This window comes from Macadamia integrifolia, chromosome 4, assembly GCF_013358625.1.
Source record: "Macadamia integrifolia cultivar HAES 741 chromosome 4, SCU_Mint_v3, whole genome shotgun sequence".
NCBI classification, from domain to species: Eukaryota; Viridiplantae; Streptophyta; class Magnoliopsida; order Proteales; family Proteaceae; genus Macadamia; species Macadamia integrifolia.
In genome coordinates this window covers 16846517-16864206 of record NC_056560.1, presented here as the reverse complement: position 1 = coordinate 16864206, position 17690 = coordinate 16846517, and the positions used below count along the sequence as shown (strand labels likewise).

Below are 17690 nucleotides of genomic sequence, written 5' to 3'. Positions count from 1 at the left end.
TTTTTGTGTTTTCCTAATTATGTTAAATCTCTACATTTATCTCATCGATTGGACTTTGCTACTTCCCAAAAACTCAAAATAATAATAATAATAATTATTATTATTATTATTATTATAATAATAATTTTTATGCACAACTGCGTAAATACACGGTCGTGCCTTTCAATTGTTAGATGGAGGCTAGGGGCAGAAGTGTAATAACATATCCCTTATCTCGCAGAAGTGTAATAACATATCCCTTATCTCTCTCATCCGATAGTTGAAGGCATGACCGTGTATACAAGCATATTTTTTCATGAATGTCAAATATAACTCCATTTTTACAAATTTCGACAGTCTTCAATTGGGTTCTATAGCATACAACTTGTAACTTTGACCTATTAAATATCAGAATTTGACTTTAGTAAGAATTAACAATGTTGAAAGTTTTCCTTTGCTGACAATTCTAATGTCATCATTATTTCTCTTATATGTTGAAGGTCCGAAATACTACTCACTCTTCCCATATGCTCATCCAAGTGCAATAAGGCTATCGGTGAAGGAATTCCTCCTCCATCGTGGCTTAAGAAAAACTCAATCCATTAAGAATAACGCCTTTTAAAGAAACCAATCGCTTTACATTAGTAATATAATAAATAAAATACGATTTATCTTTATGTATACATCTATTTAGTTGCACCAGGAAAATATGTCAATTCTTATTTACAAAAAGGAAAAACTTCCCTCACCGCGCAAAAGTGCAATTTCCCTTTTACATGGGTTTTATTTATTTATTTTCTCTCTCATGCTCTGAATATGTGTGTCCCATGTGGATAATGCCTTCTTTAGGATAGCATTGGTGTGATGTGTAAATTCCTCCCCACACTAGTCATGGGGAACCATCTCCCTTACAATAATTAATGAGGGAGTAGAATCCAAACTAGAAAACACATATATCTCTTTCAATAAAATACACTTTATTTTTGTCCCTAAGATTACTTACATTGTATGTATGTATGTATACAACGAATCTTGGAGGAAGCCAAGTGACATTAACATATAAGTTATATATTCATTAAAGAAAAGTTGGCTCAAAAGTATAAAAATGAGAGGGATTGTTACGATGCCATAGTACAATGCTGGGGAGAGTGATCGAATCGTCTAGTAGGAGGCGATTAATGAAGAGAGAAAGAATGTGTGGTCCAAAAGTAGGTAGTTAGACGCCGTGCACAAGAATCTACACATTGACGTTGTAGGTTTCCTTTTCTCATATAAAAATTACATTTGAATATTTGAAGAATGATCTATTGTATGAGCGGTTCAATAAGCAAGCATTGCCTTGACAGTCCACCTAATTTTGACGATAGTAAATTTCTAGAAGAAGACCAAACTCAACTATTTTTCTATTCATATCATCACAAAAAATTTACTACTAGCATCCATCACCACTTGGTTGGTCTTTAAACAGCATATTTGTGTCTATGTGTGCATGGTTTGTTTGTGTGTATTTGTTCTCACGTGCACACACAGTAGTCTTTAAATAATAGGATAAAAAAATTCGCCACTACATCAGTGTACTATTATCCTCTCTATTAGAATTCTTTTATTGTTTTCTCTTTCTTATCTTGATCATGTGGGCCCTATGTGAATTATATCTTCTCCTGTACCACCATTGGTGTGATGTAGGGAATTCTCCTCCCCTTGCCCCCCAACACTGGCATCATGGGGAACCTTTCCCCTTAAGTTATAAAGCCATAGAGTAAAAGTTGAATAGAATTTTAGAAGGAAAGTGGAAACTATAAAGGAATAATGCAAATGTGCATCTTTGCAATTTGAATGGATTTTAACTTCTTTTTCACACAGGGAAGAGAACAATTAAGAAAAGGAAAAAAAAGTTAAAAAAGGAAAGAAAAGAAATTATTTGTTTAAACCCTAAAGTTGGGAATAATCCACGCAGCAAACCGAAAGCTTTGATATAGTCAACAGAGGGTCTTGATTCCCTCTAAGAAATTCCTTTTTTTTTTTTTTTCATATTGAGCAACTCATCCTCCACCCCTTCCATAAGAAAATATTTCAAGTTAAAGATTCCTTCAACCCTACACTTATGGTTTAGTGGTCTTAATTATGAGTTAATCTCCCCATATCTTTGAATTGTGATTTTATGAAATAATAATTTATGATTCAATTATTTTTATTTTTCAATGGTGGGTCTCTCATCACATCATAAGATGATATATATATATATATATATATAGATCCATAACAGCATTGATCAAAGAAATGGATGCTTTATTTTGATCCATTTGATCTTATTAGATTACTTTTAATGAGGGTTTAACATTTTTTTTATCGAGTCCACATCAGCAACGATTAGTATAAATTATGTTAGAAATATGGATAAGTATCCTTTATTTGGATGTAAGGAACTTTTGAGTCTTGTCTTCATAGAGGACAATGGGCAGGATTTGAGAACAGTGAAGAATGAGGTATGTGTGTTTGTGTGTATGTGTGTATGTGTGTGTGTGTGTGTGTGTGTGTGTGGATGTGGGTGTGATTGAGGTTGTGTGTCTGTCCCTACGTTAAGAATATTTTTTTTTTCCCACACAATTATTAGGTCTAAACAAAGGTTACACTCTGAAAAAAAATAAAACCTAATCCTTTTGGTCCCATGCATGCTCTTTAATATAAAAATAAATGAATGTGCTACAATCTTGGATTAGGCTTTTCTAGTTCTTGCTGCCTCTCGAGGGTTAAAACACTACTCCCACTGCAAAAGATGTATCCTTTCACCGTGGGCGTTAGGGTGAGATGAGGTGTCATAAATGAGAGAAGGCTATTTTGAAACTTTTGTCCTATAGGGAGGAGTAACAACGACCACAGATTTATGATTTTTTCTCCTCCGATGACGGTGGTGGAAAACTTCTTTTATATACTCCAAAAACAAATTAATCAAAAAATTGATTAAATATACCACGTTTTAGTGTGTCATTCTCGTGTCCGCCTACCTTGACACAAGCAATCCTCTTACATTTTATTATTTCATTTCTTTCGTCATCCATTTTGTTAATCTTCAATCTACCTTTCCTCTCTTCCCTTTTTTTTATATTAATTTTTTATATGGTATATTCTGGGAATCTTGAAAATTTCTTTCAAGTTCCAAATACTTTTGATTGTTGATTTAACTTTTTCTCCTCATTGGGACATGTTAAAGCACAAAGGAAACTAAGAAAATATAGAGGAGGAGAGAAAGGGATTAGAGGAAAAGTGGATACAATGAGCCCATGACCTCCTTTTAGACCCCTTTGACGTGTTAAATATTATAAGGATACATCTTCTTGGAAGCTTCACTGCCATAATATGTCAAAATAAATGAGGTCAGTGTGGCACTAGTGGTTCTTAAGGCACAACCCATGTGGAGACCAATTTGATTGGCTTTATCCTACACAGTTAAGTATACAAACACACACATGATACACCACACAAGCACTTAAGCTTAAGCCACTTGTGTAGTACCCTCTACTTTTAATTTAGAGCCACACCTAAGGATTTAAGTGTAGTTTTTTATGTGGGTTAAGAAAAATTAGACATGACAATTAAGGGGTATTTACAATGAAGGGTTTGATTAAGGTTAGTTTATTTGATGTGGGTACCATAAAAAATATCATATTAAAACATCCATCTGTAGTTGGAATCCACTTTAAATCATGTGAAGAAAATCATGGGCAATTGGAACTTTTAAACTTAAGAGTGGAGTTTTCCTTCCATCAATATGATATATAATTATACTTAGCAAAATACTTAGCAACCATAGTTTATAAATTATATGATATATTAGTATACATACTCTTAAGGGAGGCCAAGTGGGTTTTTGGTCCCCTCCCCCAAGGGCCATACAAAGGCTAACTTTATTTCTTACCTTGTTTGAGGCTTTCTCAACCATTGGATTGTATTAGCAGGATTGTTTCTAGTTGTTTCTTGTGTCAATGGATGTCGGTCTTCTTTGATCTAAGAATCTAAGATTCACATTACCTCTTTTTATAAATAAGGCGAGGGAAAGGTATTGAGGGTTCCCCACATAATCAATGTAACGAGGAATCTGCATGTCTCACCAATGGATGTTCAGAAAAAGGTTTCAGCTGCATGAAACCCACATATTCAGAGTAGAAGAAAAAAATAAAATAAAATAAATCATGTGAGAAAGTGAGAAAAAATTTCCCTTAATAAAATAAAACTCTCTCTCTCTCTCTCTCTCTCTCTCTCTCTCTCTCTCTTTGTGGTAATATGGCACAATTCATGCCACAGGAAGAAAAGGACAACTCCTATGTGGAAGTTACAAATTAGCATTAGCCATATTCATTTGGGCGCTAACCACCAAACACTCATCCTTGATTATAATATGCAAAGTTCTCTCTCTGGGATTAGGGTTTCAAGATGAGAAAGAATCAAAGAAAAGAGAATCCAAAAAGAGGGATTTGTAATTGTTAAAGCAAACAAGATTTCACTTAGATCAAGTGTCTTAATTTAATACTTTGAAAGTGATGGTCAATTCCCACTGATCAAGTCAATCCAGTTCAAAGTTCAAACACTGTCTTGGTCACAGATTTTGAACCACAAGGCTGAATTGGAGAATGTCCATTATCACAGTTCAAGGTATCGGTATCGTATCAGTTGTATTGATTAGATTGACAAATATGTATTGGTATTATCAGTATCCAATATCGATATGATAACAATGTTGTAGTGATGATATTGGCACAAGAAAGGTAAATTGGTTAAAAGCAAAGGTGTGTATTAGTATTTTGAGGAATAAAACGATTTGATCCAACCTGATCCATATCAATATCAACTGAGACCAATATAGATACCAATATCAACACCTAAGACATTGCCCATTTGCCATGTGTCTTGCTTGGAAATGATGAGATGATAAAACTACAAAGAGTCACTTAAAAGAGGGAGATGCCAAAAGAGTGGAGTGTGTGAGACAATATTTGTGGCTCCATTTTGCACATACCCTTTTATTTATTGTTGTAGGGCACATACCCTTTTAGAGACAAGAGATCCATAATATCATCATCCAATAAGTTACATATTAATTTGTGGTTTATCTTTTGGATTAACTATATATTGTGTAATGGGACTTATTTTATAAAAAAATATACATAAAAAAAAAAAGACTATGGTTGGGATTAAGGGGTGACAAAAAATCTATGTATTAAGATTTAGAATTGATGATTGAGATTTTATACACATGGTGGGGCGGGGGGATTACACGCGTGTAAATCTTAAAAGGATCTAAAAACCCTTTCTTTTCATCATTTTAGGGAGGGTTTAAGGGCTAATGCTTAATGCTTGTTGGGGATTGAGAATAAATGATTAGCTAAATCTTTTATATAATTATATATTATGAACATTTTGGCGTTTTAAGCAAGCAAATATAAATATAAATCACAAAGTGTGCTACGCATCACTAGCTAAAGCTTTTCAATTCATTGGCCTTTTTAGTTTCATATTTGATTAGGTCCTTATACCCTTTTGGGTTTTGTCACTACTTGATATTTTTTAGGGTTTTCTACTTTTCTTGGACCAAGAAATGAAGGGTTACAAGGAATAGTTTTTGGATATCCTCTACTGCCCTATGAGAGTCAAAGAAGTCAAAATAAGTGTGATGTGCTTTGTTTGTTCTATCTTTTTCAAATGTTGTTGCTTGAGCAAACGAGTCCATTCAATAGTTTAGAATGTTTAAGAACTATCTCCAGTACTTTTGAACTGTCAAGTTAAAAAAAAAAAAAAAAAAAAAAAAAAAAAAAAAGTTTTGCTCTGTGTAATCATGGTTAGTTATATTGAGACAGTAATCAATAATCAAATTTATATCCTTTTGTGTACGTAGAATGGTCTTCGATGTATTATCAGGGGAAAAATAGTATTATATCTTATTTAAAAAAAAAAATATGCGACTAGATTATATAATTGTCTTTTGTCTTATTTAATCTACATTCGAAAGATATGTTAAGAGGGGTAAGATTTCTCTTGAAGAGATCAATGAGTTCTTTCAATACCCCTATTTGTCCTTAAGTCCATTGAAGTGACCGTTAAAAAAGGTGACCTCTGTTCGGTTGTAAAGGAAGTGTGAAAAGGAAAGTGAAGGAAAATATTTACAATTCTTGTAATATATATATACTAACAAAAAAGCACATGCACGAGAGAGAGAGAGAGAGAGAGAGAGAGAGAGAGAGAGAGAGAGAGAGAGAGAGAGAGAGAGAGAGAGAGAGAGAGAGAGAGAGAGAGAGACTAATGACTATTAATAGTTTAAATCAAAATTACTACAAATATGGACAGCCTATGTAAAAAATATGAAGATAGATAAAATATTAAACAATATATTAACACTTGACAATAAAAGATCATCTTTATATAGATTCTAAATTAGCGTTACTTCTTAGTCACATAATCATAAGTCTATATAGAAAGTTTAAAGGATCTAAAGCAATTTTTATTTAAATTTTTTAGTACAAACATTTAAGCACAAACTACGCTAAAGGTTTAGTGTATGCTCTCAAACCAATGTCTTGGATCTTCTATATTCGTTAATTAAAGATATATATATATATATATATATTTTAAGTCTTAGTACATAATATCATTATTTGATCAATTAATTTTTTTTATTGTACACGTCAATTTAAATAGAATATCAAAAGTCATAAATGACTTCTTTGGATGCTCAACTTTCTTGTGCGTCAATATATGGCATACATTAAGTGGACAATGTGCAGATCTATTTCCTATTATCGATACATGTTTTATATATCATTTTTTCCAATGAAAACAAAACCAATAAAGTGGGCATCGAATTGTTCTACAAGGGAAATGTGGAAGGAGGGGGGAAGGAAATGAAAAGAAGTTGCCAAAAACACGATCGTAATTAAAAATATAAAATAAGTGTTTAGAGAAAAATATGCTATAACATCTAAGTAATGGAAATGACAGAGTCATCAAAAACACAATCGTAATCAAGTTGTCAACACGGGGAAAAGGTTTGGATGGTTATCTATCATTTAGGCTTGGGGATTATATGACTAATAAGTTCTGAAATTCTCATTAGGTTTCCAAACCAATGAATCATGCATCCAACTATTAGATTTAAATGTAGAAAAACAATCTCTCGTATAAACAATATGAGAATGAAATAAAATATGATTATAAAACAAGGGTTCCACACTTCATTGAAGTTGGAATATACTGACCTTTTTATGTGGATAAATAAAGTAGAAAAGAATAACAATAGATAAATTAGAACCGAAAGAAACTTTAGTTTCTCGTTTGAATTCAGCCAAATCATAGCATTGCAGGGATAAAATAGAAACAAAAAATAAGGGAATACATAGAAAAGAGATGCACTCACTACTCAAACCTCATAAAGAAAATAAAAGAATTCAAGGATTTACTTGCACTTGATCAACTGCATTAGTAAGATAGTAAAAATAAAATAAAGTCTTTTGCAAGCACTTTAGATCAAGGAAATCTCAGTCCCAATGTAGTGAAAATGCCATAATCCATTGCCTAAAGACTTCGAGTGTGAGTGCTTCCAATGATATTCTATTTGGTCATCAATCGTTTTCATGTACTGGTATTATGGGATTGATATAATAGATGAGGAACAGAATCAACAAACTTTTTTTTTTTTTTTTTTTTAAGGAAAGGTTCTCTTTGCTAGCATAGGGCATGCGAGCATCATTGTGTCTATCCCTCTCCTCATCACATAAATGACCTTGTTGCCCTCCAATGTACAATACTATTGTGGTGTTATGGGGTTAATGTAATAGATGAGGAACAGAATCAACAACCTTTTTTTTTTTTTTTTTCAAGGAAAATGTTCTCTTTGCTATTAGGGTAGGGCATGCTAGCATCATTGTGTCTATCCCTCTCCTCATCACACAAATGACCTTGTTGCCTCCAATGTGCAATACTATTTTACCGCAGCTTAGTGGTGCACTCTTTTATGCCGCTTGCTCAAAGAACTATCTCCCTTTTTTCAAATTCATAATTCCTTTACAATCGGTTTTATACTATCATATATTGGATACTGGCCATGGTTTACTACTATTAAAAAATATTTATAGTTGTATGTCATCTATTAGAATGTTGTAAACTTCCCCCACCCCCACACACGCACACAACCAAAAAAAAAAAACAATGATTTGCTAGAATATTAAAACGCAGTCACTAAAAGATTTTAAGCTTTCTCCCTGACTGAGAGAGAGAGAGAGAGAGAGTGTGTTTAAAGTTTTTCAATCTTTCACTTCATGTCCTTAACTTGTTTCCAGCTGTGAAGTGCAATACACATGATAAATCCCATTATGATGGTATGTTAAATATAATCTGGGGACAAGTTAAATGATCAAATACATGCTTTCTTTCTGTTACATTCAGAGTCTCTATCCTTCCTTGCAGATGGAGTTATTTTTCAGAAGAATCCATTACCAGCTATTAAGAATCCAAAATTTTATACTTTAAAGTTGTTGGAACTTTTTGTTTGCCTTGCCTTTGTTTGTATTCAAGTAATTTTATATATCGGCAAACTGCTATTCGGATTTGCTTCGGACCCTGGTTGAGTGCTCTTTTTAGGAGAGCCTTGAAGCCCCCAAAAGCTTGTCCCAACCTATAAAGTAAATCAGTTTCTGGTGCAATAATAAAACTGACAGAAAATGGATTAAAACAGGGATGCCGCCAGTGGTTAACTCAGGGATTATTGATATTGGAAATACCAAAAATTGATCACCAGTATTACTAACCAGATTTAATGATGAAATCTAAAGCAAACCAGTGAATAAAACCTAAAAAACCAAAGCTAATCGATGAAAGAAAAATCATTACCTGATGAATAAAACAGAGTATGATGAAAGATAACCCACGTTTCCCATCCACAGGTTCAGATTCTCACTGTCCTAGCTCATGCCATAGCTGATTGAATCTCACAGCAGAGTTGCATAACTTCAAGCTTCAAATTCATTACATTGCAAAGAGCCCTTGGATTTACAAGTTTATATAGAAAATAATGAAATCTATTCCTTACCATTATAGTGCAATAGTATTCCTCCATATGTGTGTGTGTGTGTGTGTGTGTGTGTGTGTGTGAGAGAGAGAGAGAGAGAGAGGGAGGTGTGAGAGTTACTAATTAATAAAGAAATTAATTAGGAAAATAAATGAAATTAAGAAAGCAATTTGGGGATACTATTCTTCTTGTTTATGTGTGTGTGTGTGAGAGAGAGAGAGAGAGAGAGAAGGGGGTGTAGGAGTTACTAATTAATTAATAAAAAAAATTAATTAGGAAAGTAAATGAAATTAAGAAAGCAATTTGGGGGATATTATTCTTCTTTCTATGTGTGTGGATATGTGTGTGTGTGTGTGTGAGAGAGAGAGAGAGAGAGAGAGAGAGAAGGTGGTGTGAGAGTTATTAATTAATAAAGAAATTAATTAGGAAAGTAAATGAAATTGAGAAAGCAATTTGGGAGATACTATTCTTCTTATTTGTGTGTGTGTGTGTGTGTGAAAGAGAGAGAGAGAGAAGGGGGTGTAGGAGTTACTAATTAATTAGGAAAGCAAATGAAATTAAGAAAGCAATTTGGGGGTTATTATTCTTTTTTGTGTGTGTGTGTGTGTGTGAGAGAGAGAGAGAGAGAGAGAGAGAGAGAGAGATAATTATGAGATTTAAATATGGAGAGATGTTTAATGGGGGCATTAATCTTAATAAGTAGTAAATGGGGGCATTTGGGTAAAATGGTAAAGTTTGCCAAAAAACACCATTACATCTTTTTATAAAGTACATAGATACATAAATAGATATATATATATATATATATATAGATATAGATATATCACTTCTTAAATGCATCTCCCTTGCAACCAAACATAAAAAATAACTATTCTTGCAAAATATATTTCACTTCTCAAGGAAATATTTGCATTTTCTTTGCAGCCAAATGGAGCGGAAGTGAAATAGCCAAAATGGAGGTTGGGTAGGGGGGGGGGGGGGGGAATTTTTCATTTGGGTATTTCAAAAGCGAAAATTTTCCTTCACCCATAGAGAAGGGGAGGTGACCACTTGATTGGACTCTTGGGTTATCATTACACTTCTACCCTTCATTGTTGAAGTCGAAACTACCCCTCCCCTATGCAATTCAATGATACCAAGGACCACGGTGATGGAATGGATGAAAATAAACTTGGTCCATAGATGAAAATCCAAACTCATGCCAAAGAAAAATTGCTATTGCTTCTCGGATCTTCTGTTGGTTTGGGTTGACAACATTACTTCTAGCTGGTCCTTATTTAAAACTTAAAATATGCAAAACCCTACATGATAAGTTATAAGGTATGAAATGAGTTAAAATAGATTTAATTCCTAAGTTATTAACTAAGGTCATAACTAGTAATATTAAATATCCACTAGGTTATTTTATCTAATAAAAAAAATTAAAGAAGAAAACTCAGTTTCATGGTGCATAAGTACCACAACTGACTTAAATATGTAAAAATATTATATTATCTATCATATGATAATGTTTTTATGTAAGCATTTGAAGTTACATTAATTTACATGTTTATTATATAATAATATTCTAGGAATTATTGATGGTACAGTCATTTATTTTATATAATTCTCTGCCCTTTTGATCTCATAAGATTCCCATAAGTTATACTTAATCTTTAAAAATAATAATAAAAGAAAGAAAAGCTAGAAGAAAGTAGGTTGACCTAATCCTCAAAAAAGTAATGGAAAATAAGAATCTAAAACTAGAGCAAATACTTCTTTTTTTTTTGGTAAAGAACTAGAGAAAATACTAAAAGTAATCTTTAAAGGAATTTTATGAAATCTCTTGATTCATAAATATCAGATGAAATCATTCTTACCTTTTCATACTCTCAGTAAGTCATCCTCGCATATGGATCTATCCCTTAATCATAATTTTTTTTTTTTTTTTTAAACAACTCATTTTGGAATTGATTTTCAAGGATGAGAACCCCCTCTGTCTCTTACGTGGTTTGAAATATTGCATATTATTAAAAAATATGTGGTTTTGAGGTTCCCTTTCCAATATTATCTATCCTCAAAAAAATAAAAAAATATATGTTGTTTTGAGGTTCACTTTCCAATATTATCTATCCTCTCAGGTCATAGTATTTTTTTATTATTTTTTTTAATTTTTTTGAGTTCAAGTTTGTGTTTTTTTTTTTTTTTTTTTGGGAGGGTGGGGGTGGGGGGGTGGGGGGGGTGTGGGGTGTGGGGTGTGGGATGTGGGGAGGTGGAGGAAAACAAGAGCCAAGATATGAATATCTTGAGAGTTTGGTTTTAAGGATTTCTTTGGAAGCCTATATATTTGGACAAGTGTTAGCTCATAAAAAGGTATATATTGTACAAAGTGGTATATATATGTTGGGTTTTTTGATAATTTTTTCAATATTATTTCAAAGCCATCACCAATCCACTTACGAGGGACCACACATATCATATGGATGGCCATCAATGAAGAGGTGTTGGGGAACAATCCCATATCAACCAAGTCAGAAATCTCATATGACTTCATATACCACTTGGGCCTCTCCACCTAATTGATTAAGCTTTTTAATCAAATAATTTGATAGTCATTTGCTCGAAAGGTTTGAAGCCTTTTTTTTTTTTTTAATAGAGTTCTATATTCCACCCTAAGAACATATTTAGATTGATTTGGTTTTGGTACCATGCACCCTTCAAGAGGGAAATTTCTTTAGAATTGTACCTTGATTACCATTCTATGGTCTATATAGGGAGGATTAGAAGACCCTTTTACAGATTGGACTCTTAGCTTTGAATTTGGACTAGCTCTGATGCAAATAAGAGAGATTTTGAAGTGGAGGGAACTTGGAAGTATTGATTGGGTGGCTAAAATATCAATCAGATTGACCTGAAAAGCTCTCTCATCTTGTTAGACATATCTGTTACCAAGCTTCCTTGGGAATAGCTCATTTCTGAAGGCATAAATAGGTTGGCAACTAACATTGCTTGTGGATTATAAGCAAGGTTGGTGATGGCTTCCACTCATTTCTGAGGTTGTCTATCATGTCCAATGAGAAATGAATCAAACCAAAAGGGTAGATGAAACTAAGACATGTCCACGAGTTTAATTTTAGATTGGATGAGATCCTTAGCAATTGAAGGATTTGTTAATTTTTATAAAACAAAGCATGGATTGATCTGACTCCCAATCTCTCTCTCTCTCTCTCTCTCTCTCTCTCTCTCTCTCTCTAACAAGAGACATTCAAGTTATCATACATTAAAGATGCTCTTCTTTCTCTGGAGTTCATTAGTTAGGATATATAGACATAAATTTAAGGAGAAAGTTTATTCCCTCCGCTGTGTAGGAAGGGTTCCGCCATTATCCTAGGGTCCTAAAACATCCTCTATATACGAATAGACAAATATACCCTCCATTGTCGCACGATACCAGCTTTCACCCATTTGAAAATTGCAGTCAAATGATTCCCCTTCACCGTGGCTTAAGGAAAACTCAATCCTAATTCTAAACTTGTCTACCACCAATATTAGCTTTCTGTACCGAGTGAATAAATTCATACCCACTTGAAGTTTTGAACCATGCTTCTTAGATCAATGAGGCTACTTCCCAAAGTTTAGACATTGGGAGTTATAGAGGTGTAATCCCATATTATTTTCAAACCCGAAGGTGGCTATTTCTGCTATCTGGACTGCCATTTGTTCATTACAGTATAACTTTGGATAGGATGAGATAAAATAACATCAGGTTCTTCAAAATCTAGATCAACGGTTAAAAAAAAAATGTCTGAGCTAAATCCATTATATACATATTTTATAAACAGAAAAAGGTTTTGTGATGATCCTATCTGTAGAGTATCTATGGGTGACCCACTTAGTTGTGCCATGTGAATAGGTGATGTGGTAATTTTAATCATTGAATATCTAGAGGATGCTCTGGATCGGCCACTAGCTAAGTTTCATACTTAAATTCAATGATATAGCATCTCATTTATTGTCATGCATCTTCTTGGTAGTCTATGCAATGCCCCTCTTGATAATCCTAGAGTTTTTAAAACTTAATTTTGCTACTTAGCCAACTCCAATTAAGCTAAAACATGATATATAAACAAGGGACCCTTAGGTATGCCTCTCTACAAAACTACCACACCCATTAAGGCTACTATGTGGTATAAATAGGTGAGTCTGTGCCTAGATACCTTATGAACAAGCCTATCCATATAACATGCTCTTTATATGATACCTGCTTGCATTGCCACTGCACCATGTCTGGGCTAGTGGGAGTGTATGCAATGGCATCCAACCAGAGCTGTAGGGGTGAATTTCACGGCATTTTATGTCACAATTGTTTCCCTAGTTGGTAGACCTAGTAAAAGGGTCCCTGATTAGGACACCTAATTCCACCACGCAGATATCAAATTTTATACCCAAATTCAATCATTCACCCTCCATATAATGCTACACCCTCCCATATATGTCTATGCACCCTCTCAGTAGTTTCTTGTACCTATGTCATATTAGGAAAAAAAATCCTCTCCAACGCCAACCATTTTTCTCCCACCATCCAATGGCTGGGACGACTTGACACGCATCCCAGCCGTTAGATGGGTGGAAGGAAAATGGTTGGACGCCAAATCGTTGAAGAGGAGTTGGATCCTATCATATTCCTATATTTTTCAATGATATGTTTTGCCATATAACTAACATCATTTGGTTGAAACTCAACATCTGAGTAAGGGACCATGGGTCTCCCTATCTACAAAATTTCAGCCCAATGTGATTTGCCACAATCAAAAGTGCTAGCTTAGTGTGGCTTGATTATGTGAGTGATAGGAAGGAAACTTTCCCTCATATATTTGACAGAAAAATTTCACCAATACCCTGATATATCAAAATCATTCTCTTTGGGATAAGAATTAACAAGCCACCTTACGGCCTCAATGAAATTTACAACTAAACCCATTTAAAAAAATTTACAACTAATCATATGAGTCAAATACACAAGACGGTATAACATTACATAAAGGGGGTAATAACTAAATTAATTTGAGGCTAAAGTTTTTTTTTAGGTCTTTAAGGTACCAATACTTGATCCCTGGTTCCCAAGATACAATATAAGATTTTGACCTTTGAAGCAGCCAAGGGCATTGGTTGAGGCTAAAGTTTAATGCATGACCATTTTAGATTATTTTCTAGATATCCAACCGAAGAAATTCCCATCTCACTCTTCCATATGGCAGAACATACGGGCCATCCACCAATTTTATCCATGGATTGCTGACCACATAAGCTCACTATTCTAAAAAAACATAAGATAAATAAGTCAAGAGAGGGAGAATCCTGCTTAGTCTGATGCAGGCAACACCAGAATACAAGGCAAATGAGAGGGTGCATGGAAACCTCTTTAACACATGGGGGGAGTGATAACGTAGTCTTTTCACACCTGCTTATGTTTCGACGTAGGCAACACCAAATTGGCAAAGTTTCTCTCCCATAAGTTAAATATAGGCTAGACCAAAATTGTCGCCTAAGTCAATTCACAAAAAGGTTCCATTATTGACCAGTGGCCGCAGGACTTGTCAGTAATTGCATTGCATGCAACCTTAGTACTTGGAAAAGGCAGGCACACACCCATGCAATATATGTTCCTTCACAGTTTCTCCCTCGTCGTTAATGAAGTGGACCATTATTCTTGAATCAACACCACCAATCAACTCTATTTCTCCCTCTTTGACATATATGATGCCAAGGTAAAGGCTATGAAGCCATCCCTCTCCAAGAGTAGGGAACGATCGAACCCTTTTTTCGTACGGACTATTGTTTTAAGCCCTCTTTTCTTTCTCTTCTTTTGGGTGAATAGAAGAAAAAAAATTAATTTGAGAGGGTCTTTCAAGTGAACAGTGTAGGGGAACTCCTACCCTACACTTACAGTGCAGGAAACAATTTTACCCAACAAAGTGTCCACATGGTTAAGGAAGAAAAAATATTAATGTGGAACCCACATGATCAAAATGTGAGAGAACACCCCACACTGACCAGATGAGGATCTTTTTATCATAATTTATTGTTTTACTCAAAGAAGAAAAGACGATAAAGCACACCAAAAAAACATAAAAATGACAGGGCAAAAGAATAATTGAAATTAAAAACTGACTAGTGACATTATCAATATTATCAATTGAATTTAAAAACTGCCTACTGACATTATCAGTATTTTATCACCATATGTGCTAAATGAGCAAAGTTAGCACACCTTATCATATTAAATGATGGAAAAAGGTTCCACTTCTAAGGATAATTTAAAGTAGGAAAAAGGTTCTAACCTCGGAGAGTAAGATATCTCTCTCTCTCTCATGAAATGAGCTCCCACTTAAGAAATCATTTGATCACCCCCTCATTGTTGCACTACCCTATACTGCTTTTTAGAGAATCCTCACCATTTTATGTATATAGGATGAGTGAAAGCAAAGGGCTGACCTCAACACAATGCTAAAGTTGCTCTATTGTGACATAGTGATTGTGGGTGTGATTGTGGGTTCAAGTTAGGACACAGTATCTTTCCTAAACAGGATAAGGTTATATATATTATGACTCTCCCTAAACCCACAGTAACGGGAGCTTCATGCACTAAGGGCCCGTTTAATACGTTTCTGTCGTTTCTGTTTCAAGAAACGGCAGAAACATAAATTTCCATTTCTAGAAACAGAAACGGAATTAAAGGTGTTTGATAAGTCATGTTTTTAGAAGTCGATAGTAACCAGTGAAAGAATGACCACAAGTCGTTTCCAAAAACGGCGAAACAAGTTTCGCTTGAATCGTTTCTTGAACCATAAATAAGTAAAAATTTCTATTTCTATTTCTGAAAATAAGTGAAACGAAACAGTTTTATCAAACGCTTTTTACTCCGTTTCTGCTGTTTCTGGAAATAGAAAAGGCAGAAACACGTTTCTTGAAACGTTATCAAACGGGCCCTAAATACACCCTTTTTTCAGAATGAGTATTAGAACACCCTTATATAGCTTTTCCAATTCAAGGAATTGGTCAGGTTAGTTACCAGGGGATCTTGCAATGTGAAAAGGAAAGGGAGGTTCATAAGTCATAACTCATTAAAAGGAGAAATATACATCTGAAATCCTATTGTGTAACCAACAACAAACACATGCGTTTGTTCAGTTGTTTTTGTTTTTATTTTTATTTTCAAAGAAGGAAGAGGATCAGAATATAATTAGTTCAAAGAGATTCAGTTCTGGCTACCCAAGCTAACTTATCTGCAAAATATATCATTTTCCTGTTCTTCTCAACAACACATGAAATTTCCTCTTAACAGTTTCATCTCTTTTTTTAACCTCTTTTACATTTTGGGGGTGACTCATGGAAAAGTACAGTACAAAGGGAAACTCGGGAATTGACAATTCGACATGAAAGGGCGGTTGGAAAATCAAACAGCCAAGAACAGAATGATAATACAAAAGAAAACTACTAGACTCACTGCAGTCAAGCAAGCCCCGATGTCATCCACTCACGGGTGACTGACTGCAACCAAAACCGACTCCATCCTCTATTGCCTATCCTCCTGGACCTGGGGAAAAAAATAAAAAGATTATAATAATTAGTGCCGGAATTATATGTTTAACTTCGAGCAAATGGTTCGAAGGAATGTAAACCAACACATGCATATTATATGCTGAACTTCAAGCAAATGGTTCGAAGGAATGTAAACCAACACAGAAGCATACTTGATATTTGTGGATCCGATGTCAATTAAATTAGCAGGTGCAAATGTATGAGTATCAGTCTAATTTCAGTTCGATCCCCAAGTTGTTGACCAAAAAATATTACTTCATTGTGTGGTATTGGCTAGTGAATAACTCAACTAAGTTCCAACCAAAATCACAGGAAGACAATTAAGGAAAAAAAGGGAAGAGGAGGGGGGGGGGGGGGGGAATCAATAGTATTCTTGTTGGTCAGTGTTAAGAGTTGCTCATCAATTTACAATTTATTTTGAAAATAATAAAGAACGTTACTTGGCTTACACTCAAGGAGTGTCACTATTTTGGAGAAGCCATTTGATGTCTTTTGCAGTGTCAACATCCCAGTGCTAAGACAGCATTCAAGTGACAATTTATTTTGAAAATAATAAAGAACGTTACTTGGCTTACACTCAAGGAGTGTCACTATTTTGGAGAAGCCATTTGATGTCTTTTGCAGTGTCAACATCCCAGTGCTAAGACAGCATTCAAGTGATCATTAAAACAATACCCACACAGTGCAAAATGGAGATGATGCAAATGTGAAGTTGTGTACCAGCACAGCAGAAGAATCCTTTTCTGAGTAATGACAAACATATGCTAGACCTTTCGAAGTGGACAAGTCCTTGGAAAATGCATGCACTTTCCCAACAATCTGGCCAGCAAGAAATACCATGAAAACCTATTGTTCATTTCTAAACAATGCAACCAAGAGGATAAAACCCAAATTGGAAAAGTCTCAGCCAAGGGACGTAACCGGTAAACCAGGGTAAGTCCCAATTCCACAGGGTACCATGAAGGGTGAACTGGGGTTGGCCCTAACCTTCGGCATTTTTTGCACAAATTAGTCACCCTAGACTTGAACCCAAGTCTTCATGCCGGTGGAATATTGAACTTTTTTTTTTTTTTTT

At 34.5% G+C, this 17690-nt stretch overlaps 1 protein-coding gene across 1 annotated transcript in view; it reads right to left on the bottom strand.

Annotated features, from left to right (window-relative positions):
* Positions 1-16278: 16278 nt before the first annotated feature.
* LOC122076476 (exportin-2-like) overlaps positions 16279-17690 on the bottom strand; it is a 6115-nt gene continuing 4703 nt past the window's right edge. Inside the window, exon 2 of the mRNA XM_042641777.1 lies at positions 16279-16610. The gene's annotated coding sequence lies outside the window, so the exon portion shown is untranslated. The remainder of the gene's footprint in view (positions 16611-17690) is intronic.